The sequence below is a fragment of the Sarcophilus harrisii genome, chromosome 2 (genome assembly GCF_902635505.1).
Source record: "Sarcophilus harrisii chromosome 2, mSarHar1.11, whole genome shotgun sequence".
Lineage (NCBI taxonomy): Eukaryota > Metazoa > Chordata > Mammalia > Dasyuromorphia > Dasyuridae > Sarcophilus > Sarcophilus harrisii.
The window spans coordinates 46886951-46901884 of NC_045427.1; the positions used below are offsets into that span (position 1 = coordinate 46886951).

General features: G+C 44.2%; 1 protein-coding gene across 11 annotated transcripts in view; it reads left to right on the forward strand.

The window, feature by feature from the left end:
• Nucleotides 1–14934, forward strand: part of CBFA2T3 (CBFA2/RUNX1 partner transcriptional co-repressor 3) — a 115768-nt gene that overhangs the window by 57067 nt on the left and 43767 nt on the right. For 5 of the 11 annotated variants that reach the window (XM_031950128.1, XM_031950126.1, XM_031950133.1 and 2 more), the window contains one exon: nucleotides 7943–8111. The exons of the other annotated variants lie outside the window; for them this stretch is intronic. The gene's annotated coding sequence lies outside the window, so the exon portion shown is untranslated. The remainder of the gene's footprint in view (nucleotides 1–7942; nucleotides 8112–14934) is intronic. 11 annotated transcript variants of the gene reach the window in all.

Here is a 14934-nt window from a genome sequence, read left to right on the forward strand (position 1 = left end):
ACAGGGTCACACAGCTAGGGAGTGTTAAATGTCTGAGATAAATTTGAACTCAGGTCCTGATTCCAGAGCCGGTACTCTATCCCCTGAGCCTCCTAGCTGCCCCTCAAAGAATTGTTGATAGATAGTGTGAGCAGTTGTTATTATCCCATCCAGACCAGATGAGACCAGAACGCTTCTGGCGACCCAGCATCCCTGATCTATAACCTCGACCTTTTCTTTGTCCGTGCCCAGTGGCCTTTCTCCACACCTGCTGAAACTTTGCTTCCTCATGGAGGAGATGATGGCTCAATGTTATCCCTCTCAAGGAATGGAGAGGCAGCAATGGCTCAGACACCCACCACCTATGGGAACGTGGACAAGCCACTCAGTCTGGTGCTCAGCTTCCTAATCAGTAAAGTAAGAGGAGTAAAACCCAGATCCCTACCAGCTCTGTGACCCTGGGCAAATCGCTTCACCCTGTTTGCCTCAATGTCCCCATCTGTAAAATGGGAGTCATAACAGCCCCTACTTCCCATCTTGAGATGATGGTTGCAAGGTTTTCTGAAAACCTTAAGAGTCTCTATAAATGCTGACTTCTAATATTAGTTCTTAACATTCTGTACTTTTCTGGACCATTTCGGGGTCTCCCTGAGACCCTGCTTTTAGGTTGTCTCACTGTATCTCTGATGTGGATGAGAGGGAAAGAGTCAGAGAAGCTTCTCAGCTTCCCAGAGTCTGTCAGCCCAAGGAACTTCTGGGAAAGAGTCCTGAGTTCTGGAACCCAGGGGGCAACAAGAATTCATTCTGGCAGTCGCTATTTTTATGTCATGTGAATGAGTGTAAGGATCAAAAGTGGGGGGAAGGGGAGGAAGTTCAGACAGCGGCTCTCTCCTCCAAGAACACCATTGTTTCGATTGGTTGACAAAGCTACATGGTATTTACGCAGTGTTCCCACCGGCATGTTTTCACTGTAACACAATTACAATTCTCTTCTCTGCTATCCTGGAGTGATACAAATGGGGTTTTAACATTTGTAGCAGATCCAGTTTAATTCATCCTACAAAAATAAAAGCTAAGACACAATATTCTGCCTCAGGCCCCGCTGTTTGCCTGTCTTGGGAGAAAAGGGAATGGAAAAGAAGGTTGATCTTTCTCAAATGCTTTATTATGCTTTGAGATCTGGGAGAGAAAATTTCAAAGGAGGTTGGAAGAATCGTTCTTAATTTGTCTGTAATTATTCAAATTCTAGTCTGGAGGATTTTATTCTCACCTTCTCCTCTCCTCTCAATAGTCACACAGGGATTAATGTAATTCCTGCCCCTTTTTTGGTCATCTTCTCCAAAGTCATTCCCTGTTCTTTGTATTCCTTCCCTTACATTCATTTCCATGATAGTCCAGTGCCTCTCCTCCCTTCACCTCTCCTATCCTTCTCTCTTCTCCTCTTCTCTTTCTCTTCCTCCCTTTCCCCTTTCATCCCATGTTCTCCTTTCTTCTGCTACTCTCCTGTCCTGTATTCTCCTTTTCACCTTCTTTTCTACCAGGACAATACAACTGTAAACAATTTAGTATATATTTGATTAATTGGGATAAGCAAGAACACTAAGATCAAAAGTTCCCCATGGGAGTGGAACATAAGCTGAATCTTGGAAGAAACTCAAGACTCTGAGGCAAATTCAAAAGATAGCTGGACTTTAGGCATGAAAGGCAACTTGTACAAAGGTGTGGAGGTAGGAGATGGAAGGACAAGCTCAGAGAACAACAAATTGACCAGTTTAGTGCAAAAAGGATGAAAAGGAGAGTTGTGTGTGCAAAAGCTTGGCAAAGGAGGCTGGAGCAGACTGGGAAGGGCTTTAAAAGCCATGCTGACATTTGTTGAATATTATCCTAGAAGTCCTAAGTAGGTCTTCAATGTTTTTTCCTAAAGATTTTTGGTAATAATGTGGAGGATATATTGGAGAAGGGAGACATGGGAAGTCAAGACAGGGTAGGAAGATTTAGGGAAACAGGTAATGAGGTGCATTTTGAATCTACTGAGTTTGAGTAGCCTGTGGGATTTATCAGTGGCAGTTGTGATGTGGAACTAGAGCTTAGGAAAGAGTATTAAATAAAGTTGGAGTATATATGGGCATACCTCATTTTATTGAGCTTCACAGATATTGCATTATTTATAAATTGGAGGTTTGTGGCAATCCTATGTTAAGCAAATCTACGAACACTATTTTTCCCAACAGCCTGTTCTCACGTCGTGTCTCTGTATCACATTTTGTTAATTCTGGCAATATTTCTGGCATTATTATTATTATATCTGTATTGTTGATCTGCTATCAGTGAGCTTTTTCTTTTCTTTTCTTTTCTTGGCTGAGGCAATTGGGGTTAAGTGACTTACCCAGGGTCACACAGCCAGGAAGTGTTAAGTATCTAGGGTCAGATTTGAACTCGGGTCCTCCTAACTTTAGGGCTGGTGCCCTACCCACTGAACCACCCTAGCTGCCCTGATCAGTGAGCTTTGATATTATTATTGTAATTGTTTTGGAACTCCATCAACCACGTCCATATAAGACCAGGATAAATGTTGTGTGTGTTCTGACTGTTCCTCTGACTAGCCATTCCCTATCTCCCTTCCTCTCCTTGAGACATGAGACACAACAATATTGACTACTGAAATTAGGTCAATTAATAGCTCTGCAATGCCCTTTGAGTGTTTAGATGAAAGGAAGAGTCAATCGATGTGGCAGACTTCATTGTCTTATTTTAAGAAATTGCTTCCGCTCTCCCAACCTTTAGCAATCACCACTGAGATCAGTCAACGATCATCAATGTCAAAACAAAACCCTCCACCAATAAAGAGATTATCAATCACTGAAGGCTCGGATATGGTTGGCATTTTTAGCGATAAAGTATTTTTAAATAAGAGATGTACATTTTCACACACAATAATATTGCACACTTAATAAACAATTTTCAAATTTCAAATAGAAATGAGTGTAAACATGAAAAGAGATAAGAGAAGGGATAGTATAGTGTACACATAACTTTTATACACATTGGGAAACCAAAAAAAATATGTGATTTGTTTTATTGCGATATTCACTCTATTGCAGGGGCAGAAATCGAACGGTGATATTTCCGAGGTACGCTTGTATATGGGAATCATCTGCATAGAGATAATAACTGTACTTGTGGGAGTTTCAGAGATCTGAGTGGCAGAGGGAGAGAAAAGGAGACTGGGAAGGATAGTTTGGACAGGGAGGTAAAGGATCAAGAGAGCAAAGATGTAAAAACCCAGGGAGGAAAGAGTAACAAGGGGGATAGAGGTGAAGAAGGATGAAGATGGAGAATAAGTGACCAAGTGTAGCACTGAACAGATCAGCAGTAATCTTGGAGTCTTCTCCAGTTGAGTGGTGGAAGTCAGAAATCAGATTGCCAAAAGTTGAGAAGTGATTGGAGGATGAGGGAATAGAAATATAAAAGAGGAGAGGAGAGGAGAAAATTTCAAATAGAAATGAGTGTAAACATGAAAAGAGATAAGAGAAGGGATAGTAGCATCAAGGGAAATATTATTTGAGGATGGGAGAGGCTTGGACACATGTGGATATCAGGGAAGGAAACTATGGGGGAGCGATTAAAGCTTAAAGAGAGGAAAGGAATGATTGACTGCAGTAGACAAGGCGTAGAATCAAAGACACAAGCACGGAGATTATCACTTGACTTCCTGAACCTCAGTCTGTAAAATGGGGATGATAATACTTTACAGGGTTGTTGTGGGGAAAGTACTTGGCAAACTCTAAAGTCCTTATTTGTTCAGTAGGTTTTCAGTCATGGCTGATTCTTTATGACTCCAAATTGAATCTTTTCTTTCTCAGACATTGCTGGAAGCCTTCTGAACAATACACTGTAAGAGGGAAAAGAAAATTTAGATGTTTCAACTTACCCCAGGGAAACTGGCAAATCTAAGCAGCTTCAGTCCCTGGGGCCCCTTAGTAAGGTTCTTTAGAATAGAGCTCCTTGGAGAATTCTTCATAGAACTTCCATTTGGGGAAAAGGACATAGATGAGTTCTTCCTGATTCTTTGGACTCCACAACCCATGCCTCCTTGATGGTAGACACTGTCTTTCTTTTCCATACTTGTATCCCCAATGCTTAACACAGTGTCTGGTACATAGCAAGCACCTAATAAGTGCTTACTGGTTGATGAACTCTGAACCATTGACATTTCTGGCCACCATATCTCAAAGAGCCCATGGGAAGCTCCTGAAGCTATCGTTGATGGCCACATTTGTCACTCCAAATGGGTCCAAATAACGTCCCCTATAGTACCAACCTCTGCTCTCATGACCAATTGTAGCTGAATTTGGGACCGATCTAAGAAGTCCTCCTCTCCTGCATAGTGCCCCCCAAACCCACTCACTGATTCAAAGCTGCAGTGGTCCATTTGTCAAAGAATTAGGGCCTTGGCAGGGAAGCAGCCTCCAGAAATAGAGCTAGAACCTAACTGCTCCCTGGCCTGCAACCGGTACTTACTCTGTGGCCCACAAAAAAGACAGGTGATGGCTTATATGGTTCCTATTTTCCCATGAGCTCTGGATCTCCCTTCTCTCTGATTTTTTTTAATATCTTCTGAGGCAAAGGTGAAAGAAGTCAAAAGACCCAGTATTTCCTTTGAGAACTTCTCAGTGGGTCTGTTGAAACTACATGGTTGTTATGCAAAGGAGCATGGGGATTGCCTCTTCCATAGACTTGAATATGGCCAATAGAAGAAGCTGTGTTCTTACATCTAGTCCCCCTCCCTCTTCTTCCATGTTTACAACCCAATGTTCATCACTCCCACTTTTACCATTAGGCTGGCTTTTAAAGCATGACTCCCTTCAGTAAAGTGTTTCTGTGCCCGTTCTCACAGTGCCCTTGCCAGCTGGCACCAGGTCCTTCCAACACTTAAAACTTGTTCCCTCCAATGCCCAGGGCCATCCTTGGCCAAGACCTCTCATTGGATGCTCTCCATGGAAATCAGCGGGCATTGGGCAAGGGCAGCTGTGAACAGGGGGAGGACTGGCCGCCATTGCTTCTGCTTGCTTCTTGGAGGCCACAGTTTGAACCTGTCTGAAGCAGGACATACAAAATCTCATTTCACAGCAAAATTAGAGACTTTAGTCTAACATTGTGCTCAGTGCTGGGCCAGCCACACAGTATGTGCTTCATAAGTACTTGTTGATTGCTTGAGTATGGCAAGAGTGCCAGATTTAGAGTGAGAAGACATGTCTTCAAATCCTAGATGTACTTCCTAACTGGAACCTTAGGAAACTTAAACTATTTTGGCCCACCGTTTCTAGCTCTGCAAACAGGTGTTCTTGATCCTTTTTGTGTGTCTTAGTTTTCTTTGGCAGCCTAGTGAAACCTATAGATCTCTTCTCAGAATAATGGCTTTTCTTTTTAATGCACAAAATAAAATGCGTAGGATTGCAAAAGGAAACCAGTTCTTTTGAAATACAGCTATCAAAATATTTAAAACCAAATTCATGGAGCCCTGGAAATCTCCAGAACTCTTGAGGGTTTGCAGAACAAGATGAAGAATATTTGAATTAAATGATCCCTGAGGGACCTTCTTGTGGTTCTATGAGCTCCCAACCTGTTGATCTCTCTACGCAACCCCTTCCTTATAATCCTTGTTGTACACATTTTGAGTAGATAGAAAGCAAACCCCAAGGTGACTCCACAGTTTGAGGCCTGGTCATTTGAAAGATTTTGGGGTCACTGATAATACTGATTCCAAGACATTGGAAAGGGCAAAGAAGGATTTGTGGGGGCAGATGCGGACCTTGCTTTTAGCCTAATGCAGCATGGGAGAGGGTTACACCCAAGGAAAAAGGGGAAGGGAAGGGGCCTCCAGGAACTTGGGCCAGGCCAGAATTTATGCAATGTAGTTCTAGGACCTCCCATTCCTCTCAGCCTAGTGGGAAAAGTGGCCATGGAAAGTCAGCCCTCCCTCCAGGCAGCCTCCCAGAAGACTAGCACTTCATTCTCTGGATGCTGTTCTGACCTCTTCAAAAAAGAACCCAGGCAGCTAAGCTGCCCAGCTTCTTCCCCCTGCCTGTCCCGGCTTGCAAGCGATGGAAATAACAGAGAATACAGCTGCAGAAAGCAGTGTCTGCCGGTGGGTAATGCATCCCGAGACAGAGTCAAAGTCGCTGTTCAAGGCTGATTTATAACAGGTAAAGTCGGCCCGCCGTGGATGGCAGTCAGCTGTCTGCTGGCCGACAGGGTGGCGAGGTTGTCCAGGAACTGAGACTCGGGTTGGCCCCCATCCAAAGCCTTCTCCACAGCAGGATGCTTTGGGTCTGGAAAGTGGGAGCTTTCACCAGACTTGGAAACTGACCTTGGCTGAAGAACTGGAGGGGAGGGGGACTTAAAAGAGGTAGAGGGAGGCAGGAAACAGGAGGCCTAATCCCAGACAAGGCTACCACTGTCTGGGAAACTAATTAGAAGGCCCAGAATAGTGGGGCTGCTGTTTGGCCCTTCCCCAGTCCCTAGTTCCAGATCTCCTGTTTAGGGATGGAGCCTTGTGGGGGCTCTCAGTGGCAGCCTGTCCCCTGAGGTCTGTTGAACTTGGCCCAGCTTGGGGCCTGCTGTCACTTGCTCAATGGTAAGCAAATAAATGCAGGAATAAGATTTCCCCAGAATGGGGGAAGAGAAGGGAAGGAAAGAGGCTCCCTTGCTCACTAAGAAAGTGTGTTTATTTATAGTTAAGGAGGAGAACCAGAAGCTTAATGAGAGAAATTTTCTAAATGGACATCAATCATTCAATCAATGAAGCAAATAAGTATTTGTTGAGTAATCACTCTCTGCCCAATCCAGGTTAGGAATACAATAAAAATAAATCCTGGTTTCAGCTCTCATATTGCCCAATTGTGAGGAGAAAAGAAAAGAAATCATTCTAAAATACCAAACAGTGTAATAATAAAAATAGGTGATATTTATATGACCCTCTAAGGTTTACTAAAAAAAAAAAAATACAATCTATTGAACTCAACAATTGTGAGAAGTAAGATTCTCTAGGTGTTGTTACACCCATTTTATAGATGAGGATATGTGGGGTTTATGGGGTACGTGGGGTGTTCAGGGAAGACTGGCAGCTCTAGTATGAGAGAGTTCATCTGCCTGTGGCTCACCTGTGGCTCCAACAAATTGTAGCATAAACTGAAGCTACGATTTGGTAAACTGTGTCCCCTGCCAGGCTAAACCAGGTTGACAAGCCTCCAACCTATCAGTGAATGAGGGGGACATCTACTCCAACCATGCGAAGATTTCCCCCAGTGGAACAAACAAAAGAGAATAATTTGTTCCAAGAGCCAGGAAGGTGGATGAAGCGGGCTTAGAGCAGGACTTGGGAACCTTTCCCTGCCAAGGCTATTTGGCTATTTATAACCTCATTCACAGGCCACACAAAATTATCAACTTATACCACTCAAGCAGTGAGAGGTGGTTATACCCACCTTTCAGCTCATCATCACTTGCAGTTGCCATAGCAAATGACTTTGTGGGCTCTGTACGGCCTGCGAGCCACATGTTCCTCACCTGGGCTTATTGAGTCACAAAAGGCACCAAGGTCATCCCCTGCGTCCAGGGCCATCACCAGTCACCCTGACTCTTGTCTTGCCATTGGACTTCAATGACAATAACTCTCGCATATAAATATAGATCAAAAGCTAGAAGGGAGATTGGAAATCCTCTGATAAAATCTTTTTACAGTTGAGGAAACTGAGGCCCCGAAAAGCTAAATGACTTTTGAATAAAGTGAAATGCAAATTCAGGCCTTAGGATTCCGAGCACACTGCTCCAGGATCAGCACTGTTTCTACTTTACCATACGTATTATGAGCTCCGGAAATATTTATGGAAGGAATGAATGGAGGCTGGAAATCAGATCAGGTCAAACCAGACATTTAATGGGTCTGTTTCCTTTTCCCTAGAACCTCCAGGTCCAGATCGCCCCTCTGTAAAGCTGCTTGTATAAATCCATCCTCAAGGGACACTACCCTCAAGTCCTCTACACAAATGGGATGGCTTTGAGGAAGGCCCCCATCCGATGTTTTCTGCTACAGCCAATCAGGGTGGGGGGATCCTGTGCATAAGGAAAAGGTCAGTGTCCCCTTCTGTATTTCTTCTCCCTCCCTTTTACAGACAGCAACCCTGCCTTGGAATCAGGGATAGACAAGCCATATGGCAAGGGAGGGGTATGAGTCTCTGGGGTGACTCCCATCCCCTTGGTGATCACTCTGCTGACCACAGTTTAAGCTCGTGACATCTCTGGTTACATAGCACTGACCAGAGGGAAGAAGCAGCTGGCTGGGAGAGACCATTGACTTCATGTCTCCCAAACAGCCTCTTCTCTGAGTTAGTCCTTACAGGCTCCCAGAGTGGCGAGAGGGCCCAGACCCCAGGCCACAGGACTAGGACAAAAGCCCCACCTTGTCCTCCAAGAACTTAGCAATCCTCATTGAGTGTTCAGTGAACGTTGACTGTATGGGAGGCTCTCCTTTAGGGGATGTGGGCAATCCATGGATGTTTAAGACATAATATTTATTGTGACTTATGAAACTATTGACAAATAATAAAGGCAAAGGCTAATCTGTGTGGTGAAGACAACAGGCACAGACTAGTTCAGAGAAGAGAAGAAAGAAATTACTGAAGGTCAGAGGAGTCAGGAAAGGTAGGATATGGATAAGCAGAGGAAAGTAAAAGGCATGCTGGATAAAATGTGAGTTGAGTTGGAAAGGCAGGGAAATACATGGTGTATTCATGGCAAGTAAGGAGACTGGCTTGATTAGAAATAGGCTATGCATTTTTACTCTTTGTTCGCTTGCATTTTGTTTTCTTACTCATTTTTTTCCTTTTTGATCGTATTTTTTCTTGTGCAGCAAGATAATTGTATAAATATGTACACATATATTGGATTTCACATATATTTTAACATGTATAACATATATTGGATTGCTTGCCATCTGGGAGAAGGGTTGGGAGGAAGGAGGGGAAAATATTCTTTCTGTTCAAGGAGCTGGCAATCGAATGAGGGATACATTATTTAAACAACTATTAACTCTATGGTTGTGTGTATGTGTATACACACATTTATATGTATATATGTATCTGTGTGTGTGTGTGTGTGTGTGTGTGTGTGTATACAGGGTTGGAAAAAATTTCTTGTAGAAAGTGGGATTGAGGAACAATTCTGTCCACCTCCTGTTAGAGGTGTTAGACTCAAGGTAAAGAGTGTAATGTTTAGAGATGGATTTGTTTGGATTAACATGCATATTGGTTATAAAGGTTTTGTTTTTCTTCTCAATCAGAGGATAAGATTTTGGGGGTCGATGATAATGTTGCCTCCAACAATCACCCCCCCAAACCAGTCTGTATTGTAGCATTTTTTTAAATGCACAGAAGAAAGTTCAAAAGCAAATCCTTTCAAGCCAACTGGTTTCAAAAGTAACATGATTCATTTATTATATTCTTTTTTTATATTTTATACTTTTTTAAAAGCAGGCTATATGTAATATATTTTAATGGTTTCACGCATAAGTCATGACTTTCTGCTTTAATACCTATATGAAAATGTCCATTTGGGGTATTAATTTTAAAAATTGGCTTTTAAAAAAGGATAATGATCAAGCTTGGTCCTGAAGAAAAGCTACGATTATGAACTTATTATTGGGCTCCACTTTTTGCTGATTAGTTTTGTTATGTTGCTGTTGTTTTCCCTTTTTTTAATTCTTTGTCACAGGGGATGGTTCTTAGGATAGAGAAAGCAGAGGGCACATTTAGAAATGAAGGTGATATTTTTAAAAAGATAAAAATAACGATTTAAAAAAAAAGAAATAGTGTATCAAATTGCGTGCCTTCTCAATGAGGGGACAGGGGAGACTGGTAGGCAAGAATGGAACTCAATTTTTTTAAAGATACTTTTAAAATTGTTTTTACATGTAATTAGAAAAAAATAAAAGATTAAAAAAAGAAATAAGGACCCACTGATGATTTTTCCCCCCAATGGAGGAGATCATGAAAGTAACATTTAGAGATGATTACCAGTAGTATGATGTAGTGGGAAAGAATACTGGTCTAGGATTCAGGAGCCTCGAGTTCCAATCTAGACCCTACCTGACCAGGCACAGAACTATGGAATGTTAGATCTAAAAGAGACCTCAAAGATCATGTAGCCCAGACCTGTCATTTTAGGGATGAAGAAAATGAGACCCAATGGAGACAATGACTTGTCCAAGCTCATGTAGCTAAATTTGTCATAGCTAGGCTAGGCTACTAAATGAATGAATTATCTTGTAGTTAAAACATGTAAAGCACTGTGAAAAGTGTCAGATAGAAATAAAAAGGCAAAATAATTCTTGCTTTCAGGGGCTCACATTCTAATAAGGGGAAAGGGCATATATGGAAGGTTTTTAGCTACCAGTCAGATGAAAAGGTTCTTTGGTCCGTTAAGTGCAAAGTCAGATGCTGATGCATCTTCTCCAATGTCTTATTCATTAATAAAAGCATACTATTTCTGCTGTTGATCAGTTGACAGTAATTTTCATTTCAGGTCCTCAGCAGCTGTGATTACTAGGGAGATGGGGACTGTCCCACCCAGAGAGGCAATTGCCAAGTCCAGCCTTGATGAGAGTAGCCTCCCTGGATGTGGCTTTGGGGGCCACCTGGAATTAGGGGGAATGCTGCTGCTACTGGGAACTTACCACCTGTATGGTGTAGGTTGTCCATTTCAATATTCCAAGCCTGTTTTCTCATCTGTAAGATGGACATAACATTGCTAAGACTTTTGGGCTTCCTTGCCCATTAGTGGCAGTTGGTCAGTGGCTGGTGTTTGCGTTGGTGGAGATAGTTTGCCTCTTAGCCACCAGAGCTAATCCCTTCATTGCTGTGGTACAGTGAAAGAAGACAAAACTTAGAATCAGGAAGACCTATGTCCAGTTCTACCTTATATATTCATTAACTATGAGACAGATCACTTTGTCTCAATCTCAGTTTCTTCATCTGCAAAATGGGAATGATAATAGTATTAACAGGGCTGTTGTGAGCCTCGTATGAGATAACATCTGTAAAGTGCTTTGTAAACCTTAAGGTGTTATCTAAATAGTAGAGAGGATGATGATGGTGATGATGATGGTGGTGATGATGATGATGATGATGATGATGATGATGATGATGATATGATGATAATGTCTTCAGGGGACAAGCTGGAAGCAGGAACAGATGGAGCCCAGGGCTCCGCCATCCCCAAGGTTCTTGGGCTCAGGGTTCTGGCTTTTCTCCACCAGGGATTTAGGAGAAGCATCAGTTGAGTTCATTTAATCTGCCTGGGTGAAATTATGGCTACCACATGCTCCCTCCTCTCTTCTTCAGTGCTTCAGCCAGGACAGCTAGCCTGCCACTAATGGTGGCCCTGGTCAGCAGGTGGTAGTGGTGGCTGCTGAAGATGGCATCCTGGCTCCTCTGGGTGATGGTTGCCAGGGCCAGGCTGGAAGTAAGGCAGGTGGAGGAGGGGGGAGAGGTTGCCAGTTCTGGAGCTCAGGGCCTTCCCTGCCCATTGGTCTTAATTGGTGTAAGAATAAAAGTGTTGGATTTGGAGCCAGGAAAGAATTCATTCCAGTTCCCACTCTCTGGACAATCACTGAGCCTCAGTTATTGAATCTAGAAAATGGGAATAGTGATATCCGCTGTACTATTCTCCATCTCACGGGGTTTTGTGAGTCCCAAATGAGACGATGTGTAGAAAGTACTTTTTAATTCACCTATTATTATAGAGCTCAGGTTTCTTGTATCCACTGTTCTTCTCTCTCTGACAAAGTCTCCCACACCTCATTGAGTCTTACTTTCCTCATTTGTAAAATGGGACCTATGACTCTCCATCCATGGCTGCCTGTTCCCGTGGGTTTTGTGAAATTAAAGTCATAGGGAGGAAGGGAGAGACAGAGGCAGACACAGGCACAGAGAGACAAAAAGAGGCAGGGGGAGGAGATAGGAGACAAAAAGGAAGGAGTGGAGAGAAGATGTCAGAGGAGAAGAAAAGAGAAAGAGAGAAGAGAATGAAAGACAAAGAGAGAAAGAGAGGAGAGGAGAGGAGGGTGAGACAGAGAGACAGAGGCTGGGGAGGAGAGAGGAAAGAAAAAGGAAGGAGCAGAGATATGAGAGGAGAGAAAAAGAAAAGAGGGTGAGAGAGAGAGAGGAAAGAATGAGAAACAGAAAAAGACAGAGAAAAAGAAAGGAGAGAGGCAAAGACGGAAGGAGGAGGGAAAGAGATGGGGAAGGAGAGAGAGGAAAGGAGGGAAAGAGGGGAAGGGAGGGAGAGAAGGAAGGAGGAGGGAGGGGGAGGGAGGGATAGAAAAGAGAAGAGAAAATCGGAGAGGAGGGGATGAGAGAGAGGAGGCCAGACAGACATACGGAGAGTCAGTCTTGCTTTGCAGAAGTCGGAGGCTTTATCAGACAGGCCCTCTCTCAGGGCTGGTCCCGGAACACTCAGGGCTGATCAGGCCGGACCATGGTGGCTTAGGTGGCCTCCAGGCTAGAAACAAGCCCCAGGGGACTACGGGCCCCCGAGGGCAGCGAAACCTTCCTCCCGATGCTGGCAGGGCCTCCCCGACCGCCCAGGCGGGCAGGGCAAAGCGAGGTTTTCCATGTTTGGTCCTCGGTGGAGCTCCACGGGCCCGGGCCAGCCGAGTAACCCTTTGACGGATCCCCACAGCTGTGGCCACACGTGTGCTGAGCCATCAGGGTAGCGAGCCCTTGCAGACAGGGGGGGCGAGAGGGGGGGAGGACCGCAGGGAGGGGGCGGCAGGGCGGTCAGCGAGGGGGAGGGGCGGCCGCCGGCCGCAGCTGATCGGGGCAGCAGGTGCTGGGGCAGAGCTTGTTTAGCTGGGATCTGTTTACTGGTCTCTGCTGCCCGGTGCCCTCCTCCACGCTGGTGCTCCGGGACCTCGCCCAGCCAGCCAGACCGTCCGTCCCACGGAGCCGAGGTGGGGGGGTGCCCGGCTCTGTGGGCTCAGCGTGGTCTGGCCGCCCTGCCCCCCGCGCCCAGGTTTGCTGCCCTCGTGCCAGAGGTGAGAGGGTATCAGGAGCTGGGTGCAGCCGCCCTCTCCCCTCCCATTGTAGGAATCCCCTCTCCTTCATGTCTAACAGGTGCCCAGTTTCCCTCTCTCTAAAATGGGAATATTAATACCCTAGGGAGGCTCCCTCACAGGGCTATTATGAGGGAAGCACTTCATAAATCTGAAAATGCTATAGAAATGTGAGGTATATCACGTACTTAGAGCTAGAAGAGACCTTAAAGGCATTCTGGGGCCACCCTTCCCCTACTCTCCTATTTTACAGTTGGGTAAACTGAGGCACAGAAGGTCATGATCATACCAGAATTACACACATCACAATTAGAATTTGAACACATTTCCCCAATTCCAGAGGCTGTATTCTTCTCAGGCTACTCTACCGAACTGGCTTTAAATCCCCGGTTTCAGTTCTTGCTTGAATTCTCCTGGCCACAAACTTACTACCTCATAAAGCATACTGGACAAAACCCTAAGTGCTAGAAAGTCCCTCCTTTCCTTGGGGAAGACAAGAGTAATGTATTGGAATAGGCTTTTTTTTTAAAGCAAGCATTTGTAGAGATCTTTAAAATTTGCAAAGATTCTCTTTTAATCTTTACAACACTGGGAGATAGATACTATTATTATCCCATTTTACAGAGGAGGGAACTGAGGCAGATAGTTGACTTGCCCAGAGTCACACAGCTATTAAGTCATGTTTGAGATCAGTTTTGAATTAGGGTTTTGCTGACTCCAGGTCCAACGCTCACCAGCTAGCTGCAAGAGAATATACGCCAAGGGGCTCACAAAAAAGTGGGGGAGCCAGCCAATACTATGGGGTCCCACACAGGGTATGTGAGTGTGAACAACAGTCTAGAACTAAGTATTTAAGTGTGTATTTCCATTGTACTCATGTGGACCCTTATGTCTTCAGTGGGGAGCAGGGAGGAAGGTGTTTGTCCCCTTGGTAGAAGACTTGTCTAAGATTTGAGCATCCTGCTCCTGACCGACTCAGTTTCCCCATGTTGCTGGCTGGCTCATCAGCCCCAGACAGGTCTCATTTTGATACTTCTCAGAGTAACCCAGGAGAAGAGAGAGTCACCCAAAAAGCTGGCCCTGACTTTTCCCTTCCTCATGGAAGAACAGGCCAAGGGTTAGTTGCCCGTTAAGCAACCTCTTAACAAGTTGGAGGGTTTCCAGCGGACAAACAAGATGGCGGTGGGCCCGAAGCCCCCCTGTCTGAGGATTTTTTGAAGAACCTGGAGCTGTTTAGATTGGAGAAAAAAAGAAATTGGACGTTTTCTTTTTGGCCTCTGAAGGCAGAATTGGGAGCAACGAGGCAAATTTAGCACATTCCACCTGAGGAAAAATTCCAACAATGGAACGTTTCCAAAAGTGGAAATGGCTGTCTGACCGGAGAGTTGGTTCCCCATCCCTGGGGGTTTCAAAAGAAGTGGTATATGGTCTCTGGTTGAGATCTGGGATAGAGCAGGATCGGACTAAATGCTTTTTGAGGCCCTTCCAGCTCCGAGCCAAGGCTGCCCCACTCCACCCGCTGTTCTGCCAGCGGACTCGGCCAGGATCGGAGAGAGAACTTCCCCTCTCTGCCCCCAGCTTGTCACCTGGGAAAGGAGAAGGATGAGACATGGAGATACATGTGTTACATATATATATATATATATATATATATATATATATATATATATATATATATACACACACACACACATACACATATAATACACACAAATAGATACATGTATATATATATATATATATATATATGTGGGTATATGTGCTTACATGTCCATGTATATATTTAATTATGTTATCATTATATTATATATTATATATAATACATATGTGGTATATTATTGTAT